A 10,299-nucleotide genomic window follows, 5' to 3' on the forward strand; every position below is an offset into this window, starting at 1 on the left:
ATTCTCCGTTTAAGGTCGCGGGCGAGCGAACCCGGGCCTGCCCCTCCCTAAATGGAATTCTTCAGGTGATGCTGTGCGGTGTGGGAGGGAGAGAGGGGGGGTGTGTGCGCGCCCGGCTACTTTTTAAAGCAGCATTGGGTTACTGTTGCCACCAAATTGAAAACGACAGCGCAGCAATTACAAAAAAATACATTGGAAAAAACAAAACGTTATCGATATATTTCTGCGCAATAAGAGTTAACCCACTGAGTGCTGTTTTAATTAAAACCCGTTTGCACGCCCTGTCTGTGTCGTTTGACCGAGTTTGAGTACTGTTCTTCGTGCAGGCGTTACTGCTGGCTGTGGGAGGATCCCGTGGTCCCCTGGAAAGCGCAGTGAAGTAACTGTATATTTAAAGGAACAGGTACTCAGTACTATAGCACTGCTGCCGTGCCCCACTGTCTGAGTCTGCGTGCTTTGTTTCATGCTTATTAACTAACATGTAAGCCTTGTAAGGGCACCAGGATCGCAAATAGATCATCTATATAAATTTGGAATAGCTAATTATTTGTTCTAAGTTTTATAAGCGCAGTTATTCTGTTCTAGTCCGGCTCTTCACTGCGCTGACTCGGGAGAGTCAGAAGACGGACACACGTACAGTCACCCGTCCGACTCTGAGTTGGCTACATGCCGGCCATCGGGCGTTGGTGAGCTGAGGATACCCTGGCCGACCTAGCCTGGACTCAAACTGCTGATCTCTCAGGCATATATGCACAACACACAGAGCGCCTTTACCGGATGCGCCACTCAGGAGCCCAACACGATCTCTTTTGTGACACTGCCTCCTAACGAACCTGCAAGCCCACTTGTAAGTAACAAGTTACAGGGTTTCGTTATTGGCGAGATGTTATGAATGTCTGGTTCTAAAACTAAAATGCTACATTGTTCACTTTGTATATTGCGTGAAAACACAGGGGATAGCAGAATACACCGTGAACAAGCGAAAGAAAAAAAAATGTAGAACACAGTCCTCTGTCTATTGCGTTCTGCTCTTTACCTGCCCGGCAGAAGCGCCCCAATATCCGAGTCAAGCCCCGGGTGTGCTTGCAGGACGCGAGGAAACAGGCATTTCCAGGGCGCAGCTAATAGAGACATGTCCTGGCCTATACCTAGTGTGATGCAACATGCAATCAAAACTGGGACATCGCCTATACTTTAGAAAGAGGGGGGACACGTGTCCCAATGAATGCGCTAGTCAGGGGGGCAGGTGGGAACGATATCCAGTCATTTTAATATTTGGAAATATTATCGTCTTATCAGATTCGAGCATATTAGGGTATTGGGGGGGGGGGGGGGTCAAATTAAAATACAAATTTACAGCCTCCAGTAGTTTCTGTTTGATAGTGTAGTGAACTGCTTTAGGCAGCGGCGCTGGAGCGCTATGGGTCTCAATTAAAGAATTTAGAACACGGCTGGAACAAAGACCCGGGCTGGAGCCGGGAGGGCCCGCTTTGCCGAACCCGGATGCCTGGGTTCATATGTGAAATGATCCCGGAGTTCTCAGCTAACCCCACACAGCTGACAATACTTGACATTACGCACCCTTGCAGACAGGCAGTCTCTGAAAGAGAGAGACGAGGGCGGAACAGGTAAAGAGACCATGCTGCACCCGGGGCGCGCTTAATCTATCAGCCCGTCTCCCGCCTCAGTCAATCTCTTACCCCTCCTGCTAAGGTCATTACCCCCCCCCCCCCCCCCACCCCACCCCACCCCACCCCCCCCTCTTCAGCAGTTTTCAAAGTTCTCAAATAAACGTGTTATGCTATTTTGTAATGGTTGCGTTTACATTATGTTAGTTAACTTAAACGTTAATGCAAACGTTACTTGCTGCTTGCAATGCATATTCGTTCAGAGGTACCCCAATAGTATCTAGTGTTCTGAATGACGAGTGTGTGGTCGTGGGGTGTAATGTTCGGGGTCAGGTTGGGTGGTGTTTAACCTTGATAACTGATACATTGAAATCCACGTTTCACCTTCAAAGACAGTATTGGAGTGCCCCCTTGTGGGGAAATGTAAACATTATTATTTGTTTATTTAGCAGACGTATTTATCCAAGGCGATTTATGGAAACTATAATTAGCATCTTAAACTGAATTACATTTAGAAAACGCTACTTACTGTGTCAATTCAATCAGCATAAACAAACTATTTCAAGCACTGAAATACGTGAGTTGTTACATTATACAGTGTCAGATTATAATTTCCCTGTAATTGCTTTAGCTTGATCAATTGACCGCTCTGTGCAGCAGTGGATTGTATCTTGTATTTGACATGAGACAATCTCACCTTTTTTTTATAATTAGTGTATTACCTTTAAAAATGAGGTCTAAGATATTTAAAGTCATCAGGCACGGACGGGATTCGAACCCGTGATCTTCGGTTTACGAGACCGACGCCTTACCACTTGGCCACCGCGCCGGACAGATAGTGTTGAAAGTGCAACTTTTACGATATGTGTAGTTCAGTACAGAAGGCATGCATACTGATATGCTGTTGGTAAATGTAAATGCAGACCACGTAAGACATTACTTACAAAATCGATGAAATGTAAACAGTATACGTAAACACGACTCTTCTTGCAAGATCATTGGGAAAGCAGAAACATTTAAGTTTCAGAGGGAATGCAACTGATGACATTGTGTGTAGTCGTATCCGATGTTAAAGACACAGTTGCGTAGTTTAGTAGGTGTTGTTTGTTTATGCCCGTGATATTGTGTTAAAAAAACAAAACAAAACAATAAGCAGTTTGAAAAGAAGCTGAAGTTTTGACAAATCGGAAACTGCACAGCACGACGGATCTCAGTGATGCATGATGTGCAATGCCAGTGTGTTCCAGTAGGAGTCACTAAATGAGACCGTTTTTAAACTAGTTCTTCAACTGTATGTTCAAAAATAAAATAAAAAAGGTGCTTTTTTTCTAAAAAGTAAACAAAACATTGATGTAAACAAAGTTTGCTCAGAGCCCGAGGTGAATGCTTTTTGAACAATGCCTTACATGTGTTAGAAACGGTTAATTAACAAATGAATCGATTGAGATACCTCAGCACAATCAATTAGGCTCTCCAACCCTGGTTCTGAGAGCTGCTGGGCCTTCTGGTTTTTGTTTCATCCGAGCTTCCGTTACTTAATTGCACCAATTACTGGCTATAAAACCTCTAGGTTTTTTGCTTCTAGTTCATACTTCAGGTGTGGAATATGCTGGTGGTTTCACAGATCCAATTACCAAATTATCTAAGACTAATTTACATTTAAATGATACGTTAGTCCACGATTAATCAGGGTCTGTGAATGCAGGCAGGAGAGTCTGTTTTAATGATCGGGGGCAGCTATTTTATATAGCGCCTTTCATAGTGGACAATGCGCATTACAAGATGCATTACATACAAGATAAGCCGGTTTAAAACATGACGTGTGCTCATCTTCAGCAGCTGTGTTTAATACGCAGCTGCAGCTCACAGCCGCAGGACCTGTTGTGTTGACAATGGTCTGATTATCTGAGCCACGCCCTGCCTGTCCCGAAGCCCAGGTTGGACACTAAATGCAGCATTTCCTTCCAGAGAAACTACAGTAAGGTAAGAAGTGGCTTGATATGCACTTTGTACTCTATAATCATGTTTTATTGCACTGTGACTTAACATTTTATAAACAATAAACTGATTTAGATTAGATTCATAGGGAAATATATGTTTTCATATTTTAAATAGTAAGAGGTTCTTATACTACCCTTAACTTGGAGCCAAAAATCTTCAGCACACCTATACAAACTAATATGCCAGAATATATATAGCAGATAAAGTACCAACATGCTAATAAACTATATTGTAATATTTCAAGTTTTATTATTTATGTAAACCCATTTTCTGAAGTGATCGATTCTGAGTTGAGAATCATTAACACATAATGAAACACAGTTGATATCACGCTTGATATTAACAGTAAGTAAATAAGCATTACTGTTTCTTATTCTGATGTCATTATAAAGAAACCTGTATGGGGTTGATATTTGTAGTGATTTGATGGATAACCTGTAAAACAATATTTCTTTTAACCTTTCCACCTGCGCTATGACCTGTACAGCGCTGCACACAATAAAAATAGAAAACTCACAGCATGCAACAAAGACTTAACATGACTTCCAAGGCACAGAAACCATTTAAAAATACACATAACCTTTAAATCACAATGTGGCCACCAGGCAAACCAGTTTTATGACATTCTATCAATGGTTGTCTTGTAGAACCCATCACTGAAACAATCAGTTAGTTCTTTATATTTTTTACAGAGGCCTGTTGTCTAATGAGCGAATCTTTTTTGAATTAATATCGGTAATCTTGGGACCATGGATTTTCTTTTAGCTGTCCCAGCTGTTTTGATTCTCTTCTTGGTAGGCGTGTCCTTTGCATATTTACAGAAAAAGGAGCAGCGCGATCAGAAGTCGTGTAGAGTGAGCCAGCAATATCAGAATCAGAGACTGATGATAATTAACCAAAATCAACGGCAGAATAACAGACTAACAAACCTGGAATATGAAGTAGCCTGCCTGAAGCAAAGTGTAAACAAACAAAAAGAATCGCTGAAAACGGAAAACACAGGACTGCAGAATCTTATTTCCTCTCTGCGACGTGACATAAATGAACTAAAAGCTGGCAACAGAGCAAAGCCAGCGCAGAATTGGCCAGGCTCGGGAATGTTCTGGGAACCAACGACAGCACAAGCTCGGAGGCCTAGATCTGTGGTCTCCAAGATCAGACTGGCCACCAACAAGCCTGGACAGGGCTCCAAGACCTCTGAACACCCTGCCAGCGATCGCCAGGACATAGATGTGGAGCTGCTGATTCTGAATCATTTCTTCAAAGCCTTTGTGGACATGTCTCTTGATAAGCTGGAAGCAGCCAAGCACATCATACAGGCAATTGTCAATGCCATTTTTAGACACATGCAAAGCGCTCTGAAACCAAGCGAGTCGAGAGTGGTTAGAGAAGGTCCTGTAAAGAGAGGCAGCGTTGAGGAGCAGCTGAAAGTTCTCCACCCTGATGAATTTGATTACATGTTTCCCATTGAGATGCCGCACAGGGTATCACTGGACTTTTCCTTTTGCCACCAGAAAGCCAGTTTCCCCAAAGGGTCCTACGGATTTGGAATGATAGCCATCCAGAAAAACGACGATTCACAGGAGAGGTTCCTGAAGTCTTTTGTTCCTTCAGGCAGATCAAATCAAGAACTGGTTCAAAGGCAAAACACAGAAAGGTATCGACCACTTCAATGCGATCAAGCACATCATTCTCGGAAGCACAGCAACGTCCAGCTTAAACCCAGTGCACTGTGATATAACTGCTGTAAAACTCTCAGAGATTGGAGCTGGGGTGTGCCTCACAATAAAGTACAAGGAAGCTTCCTTTAGCGTGGACCTGATCCCTTCTGTTAAAGTGGAAGTAAGGGGAGACATAAAAAAAGAATATCGTGCAAAAAAGAAATATGGGCTGGCCATGAACAGGTCGAGAGGAATTCGCTCTGGTGTCTCTCGTTTTCAATGTGTGAGATGAAGCTCATGAACATCAACCCAGGTTGAGCAAGACAAAATACATGATGGCTGACAAAATAATAAAAGGCCACTCCTCTGGGAAGGTTCCTCTTCTGCAAGGAACGTTTTTTTTTTTTTTTTTTTTATCTTGTTGATTTGAGACACACCATGAGCCAGATTGCAGCAGGGATGAAGAAACATTTGCTCCAATCAACATTTGGGCCGATGGTTCAATCCAGAGAAGCTTGGATAGAAGAGTCAGTAACAAGCTCTTTCCGACTTGTAAAAGGGGTGTAAGTGCTTACCTGCTGTAATCCTGTAGGGGTGCTGCTGTGAAGTGTACAGACAGCCTTTTATTGCAGTCTATGTAAAAAATAACAGAAGGCTCATAGACATCAAGCAATATTATTTGACTGTCAAACTGAAGACGATTCCTCAAGCTGCACGGGTTTGTTATTAATTTAGTCACCACAAAACCCCTTTCATTCAGTTTTATTAGATTTGTATTAATTGGAGTATTTCCTTGTTGAGAATTCCAGTAATAACTGGAAACAGCTGGTAGTCCAGTTGTCGGTTTCACAAAGCAGTTTAGTAGAAATCCACTCAGCCAGTCTGTATGATTAAAGGATACTTTTCTTTCATTGTTTTGTTCTGTGGAAGTGAACTGGATATAGCAGACTGATTCCTAGAACTGCTTTGTGAAACTGGCCCTAGATTATCAGCCAGTGGTGGAGAGATTGCATGCTGGCTAATCAAATGACTGCAGTGTGCACTCAGGGCTTGCTGTACACCTGTGTTGCTGTTTTGATAAATAATCTGGTATTGCACATTAAGAAACCAGTAACGTGTGTCCCAATTCCCAGCTCTTACTGGTCACCAGTTTTCTGTAATGCTTATGTTTAAATATGTGGTGTATGCAATCCTTCTCATTTACTTAAACGCTAGTACATTTCTTAGTATTGTTTGTATATTGTGACGGGGGAAAATAAATATATAAAGCAAAACACTGAATGTGCATTTGTGTAAACAGCAGATGGAGGGATGGTTAATTCTGTTGACAAATTAGAGAAAAATCTTTAACCCCCTATTATATAAAAATAACGTATCGTGATTAAAATGCCCTAGTTTAGTCCACGCCCATTCCACGGAGCGCGTATCGTGATTAAAATGCCCTAGTTTAGACCACGCCCATTCCACGGAGCGCGTATCGTGATTAAAATGCCCTAGTTTAGACCACGCCCATTCCACGGAGCGCGTATCGTGATTAAAATGCCCTAGTTTAGACCACGCCCATTCCACATAGCCAGTGTGACGTCAGGGAGGCGTACACGCGCTGTGTACCTGGGAGACAAGGGGAGTGCCCTGTAAGCGAAAGGGATACATATTCATAATAGGCACAATACAAAGCACATCTCCGCATGCATGTTCTGCAAATAAATATTAATCCACTACCATTACACCGGTAAGTTTAAATTCAGTTTTATTTTTAATGCAATTGATAATTTAAGATATGCAAGTCCATGCACTGTTAAGGTAGGTCAGAATCGGTTTGGGTATCCTCACAAAGTATAAGTGTGATTAAAAATAAATAAATAATAGTATGCATACATCATTTACTACTAGATGATTTCCAAAATAAACTACCGCTTTGTTTTCTGCAAGCATAACATGTATTTGTAAATATCGTTGTTGACTTATTATTTTGCATAAGGTCATGCAGACTGTGTAAAATAAGGAGTCGGACTCAGGCGTATAATTAAAAGCCGGTTCCTTGGTTCTTGCCCTTTGACAGTCACAGTTGTTCTTCGCATTAGGAGCGGTTGATTTTGTAAACTGAATAAAAATACAAATATAAAATAACACAAATTTCAGCTTTTGCCTTGGCCTGTAGAAATACAGAATGGTTTATTGTGTGCTGTAGTTTACAATTAGAAAGAAGCGTCCTTGAACCTACAAAGAAAACGGCAGTATTAACTGCAAGACATATTTTAATTATCTAAACCCCGGCGGAACTAGATACAGTCGCTGAGACGCTATGAATCCTGCTGCCGTTCTCTCCAGGAGTGATTCATTAACATCACTACAGGGGTGGAAATTTGACTTCAGCTCAATCCAGTACTGATAGTTTGAGGAGACACACCTGGGCTTGTTATTTATATATGTGGCTATTCAAGCTTGTATTAAACCTGGAATGGGTGAAACTGCTATGCAACAGGAGTCTCATTTCCATCCCTGTTGCTACATATAATGTAAATGAAATGAGGTCTTCTGAAACTCATGCTTTTAAATTGAAGGGCCGTTTGGATTACTAAAACTGTACTAAGTGAATTTGCTTTCCACAGTCAGCCCTTTAGGTAAGATGTCATAGGCATTTCACATGTGCACCTGCCAAAATGAATGTGTTCCTCCTTGCTGAAACACATTTTACACCTGAAAGAAAGCGAGAGACAAGCAGTATTAACACGATGCCTGATTGATGCATCATCACTCTGCCCCTGGGTCTGGTACTGTGCAATGGGAAGACATTCACAGCGTGCGTAAAAATGAATAGTCCCTCTGTCTGCTGTTTACATAAATTCTACGTTCAGTTTTAATGGCCATTTTTCTTTATTTCTTACAATTTTAATTTTTGTTCCAGGCTGGCGGAGCGTGCCCGTTGCTCTGCACCGAGATGAAGCCCGTGGTGGATGCCGTGTGGGCGGTGTGGAGTATCGGACCCTCGATGTACAATTACATTCACACCACAACCATGGAGGAGCTGATACACCAGCTGGAGACCATCATGGCCGTCCATCAGCTCGCCATTGTGGCTGTCATAGCGGGGATGATCCTCCTCATGCTGATTAAGCAGTGACCCGCAACAGCAGCATAATGATAGTGTGTTCCAGCCAGGAGGAGGGAGTGGGGCGGAACCATTGTGAGACCCGGACAACTCTAACTCAAACCCATTGCCTTAAAACTGGAGGAACTTCCCAAGCAGCAGCGGGCTTGCACAACACCCTGAGAACAAACAGAACTCATCTGTATACACTGCACTAGGACAGGTGCTAAGGCAACATCATTGTTTGCATCACTAAAGCCCTCATTTGCAGTGTCTCACAGGATCAACACATGTGGGGTGCACAGAAGTCATGTGATCAGGCCAGGAAGGAAGGCAAGGGAAATCTGAACTGATGTAACAAGCCTAGCAGAAGAAGTGAGCGAGAGGCCGGTTTCGTTCTCTGGTTTTACGTGTGGGGCCGTGCACTGTGCTAGACTGTTCGTTAACAGAGTGAATTGGCATTGGCATTACCGAATTCTTGGTATCTGTATCTTTTGCTGGACTTCCTTAATCGTTGTAATGCACTGCTTGAGGGCATTTTCCATAATCATGTCACAGAAATGGGCTCTATTTTTAACTCAAGAATGTTTGCACAATGGAAGAATCTGAAACACATTTGATTTATTTTAACGTCGACACTATGAATCCATTTTCAGTAGAAGGAAGGGGTTCAAGTTTGGGGACCATAAAAAACGCGGTCAAGATGTTTAGTTATTTTCACATTTCAGCATGCCGTTAAGAAATATTTGTACATTTTAGTTTAACATTGACATTTAAAAGAAAGAAATACAACACCTGTATATCTTTTCTATTGATCTTAACCTCTGTATATGTGCAATTGCATCAGCTGTACATGCTGCGACTCATCAGACACACACCCTGTCACTCATACCTCAGTTCATTAAGCACGGCTTTAATTTCGTCAGTTTCTGTATTGTGTTAGAAGTCCTGCCGTTGTATCTTAACTATCATGCAATCTCAAATGCTATTTTATGGACGCCATCGTATCAAGGGTTTCTAATGTGTTTTTTATTCGAGGGTCGTGTGTTTAAATTGTACACTGGAGTGCGCATTTGCTGCCTTTTTAATTTTATAAAATTTTACAAACTAATTTTATATCAGCAAATAGTTTTTTTTAGTTTGCTGTGTGACTTTATATATTGTATACTGTACTCCTGCTATTACCCTTACACATAACCGTCCTGATGAATTCCTGTGCTGTATCGGTGGGAACACTGAAACGTCAGAGGCGGTGAGTAAAGGGTTGTTTTCCCAATGAGGGAGGTACCTTTTAAACAATTTCTGTAAGGGATGTATTTGTGGTATAAAGCCTAGAGCAGCTTGCACAGTAAAGCTAATGTTTCTGCAAGCCTTTAAATGGACAGTAACACCTGCAAGTATGTTGGAATGTCACAGCTGTGCTTCACTAACACGTTTAGCTGCGTTCTGCAGACATGCTAAGCTGCCTGGCACACCTAAGCGGTTGGTTGTGCGCGTGACTCTGTCTCTCTGTACTCCGCGTGACCAGTCCAAACTGCAGCGATTCGGTCTCCTGCAAGAGTCTGGCAGCAGGTCACTTAGTGGACTCGGATTTCCATAACGTTTCGGTCTCCTGCAAGAGTCTGGCAGCAGGTCACTTAGTGGACTCGGATTTCCATAACGTTTGCATCTCGCCCCCGAGCCTCTTCTGCGATTTTTATTTCTGCAGGTTCATTTCCATGAGAGAGATACCAATCATGTCCGTGGGTTTGTTTTTAGAGTAATTCTTTTTTCTCATTGCAGTATTAAATTTAGGCAGCTGGGAGATGTATAACTAAGCCTTCTGAACATCAGCACCACCCCCCCCGACAGTGTCTCTCGCAGGCCCCTTAAGAGATTGGAAGAGAATGAAACACGCATGATTGCTGAAACATACAGG

The 10,299-nt window shown here is 42.4% G+C and overlaps 1 non-coding gene across 1 annotated transcript; it reads right to left on the reverse strand.

Annotated features, from left to right (window-relative positions):
* Positions 1-2,385: 2,385 nt before the first annotated feature.
* Positions 2,386-2,457, reverse strand: trnat-cgu. The gene has a single exon. It is a non-coding gene; the product is annotated as a tRNA-Thr (tRNA).
* Between the last annotated feature and the right edge of the window lie 7,842 nt (positions 2,458-10,299).

This window comes from Polyodon spathula, chromosome 21, assembly GCF_017654505.1.
Source record: "Polyodon spathula isolate WHYD16114869_AA chromosome 21, ASM1765450v1, whole genome shotgun sequence".
Lineage (NCBI taxonomy): Eukaryota > Metazoa > Chordata > Actinopteri > Acipenseriformes > Polyodontidae > Polyodon > Polyodon spathula.